Source organism: Myotis davidii, unplaced genomic scaffold (assembly GCF_000327345.1).
Source record: "Myotis davidii unplaced genomic scaffold, ASM32734v1 scaffold967, whole genome shotgun sequence".
Lineage (NCBI taxonomy): Eukaryota > Metazoa > Chordata > Mammalia > Chiroptera > Vespertilionidae > Myotis > Myotis davidii.
Genome location: NW_006383014.1, coordinates 2,003,050 through 2,003,777, shown reverse-complemented (window position 1 = coordinate 2,003,777; position 728 = coordinate 2,003,050). Strand labels below are relative to the sequence as shown.

At 42.6% G+C, this 728-nt stretch overlaps 1 protein-coding gene across 2 annotated transcripts in view; it reads right to left on the bottom strand.

The window, feature by feature from the left end:
• The window catches only part of GIMD1 (GIMAP family P-loop NTPase domain containing 1), an 18,923-nt gene that overhangs the window by 15,540 nt on the left and 2,655 nt on the right, over nucleotides 1-728 (bottom strand). The gene's annotated exons all lie outside the window — the stretch shown is intronic.

Sequence of the window (728 nt, the reverse complement as noted above, 5' to 3'; positions counted from 1 at the left end):
CTGCTGACCAGCTGACCGGCCAACTGGCCAGTAGCTATGACATGCACTGACCACCAGGGGGCAGACGCTTAATGCAGAAGTGGAAACCACAAGCATGGAAATGGAACAGACTGATGATTCTCAGAAGGAAGGGAGTGTGTGGGGGGGTGCGGGAAGAGATTAGACAAGATCTTATATGCATGTATACATTGCCTGTGGACAGACAATAGGGTGGTGAGGACCTGGGGTGGGGTGGGAACTGGGTGGAGGGGAGCTATGGGAGGAAAAAGAGGGACATCTGTAATAATCTCAACAATAAAGATTAATTTAAAAAGAAATATATGGAAAGTTTATGCAAGTACAGTTATATAAGCTCCACTTTTGAGATTTTGTTTCAAAGGGGCTTGGATGAATCTGCACTTTCAACAAGGAGCCCCGTTGATTCTGATGGAGAGAGTCTGGGGGCCACATTAACAAGCTTATTCAGGTGTATAGTTCTTAGGGGTTAGAGGCTTAGTTAGCCTCTAAATTTTAATATCTCTCCTTTTTTTTCAATGCCCTATAACTGACTAAATTCCAGCACTTGTTTTAAATTTGCTTTACACTACTCTTTTAATGAGTTTTTTTTCTCAAATTATAAGAGGAAGTTTATTTAGAAAGTCATAGATGTAGAAAAGGTGAGCCAGCTGAGCTGTGTGGGTTCAGAGCATGAGTTAGAGCCAAAAGAAGGGCCCTTGGAGCTTACAGAA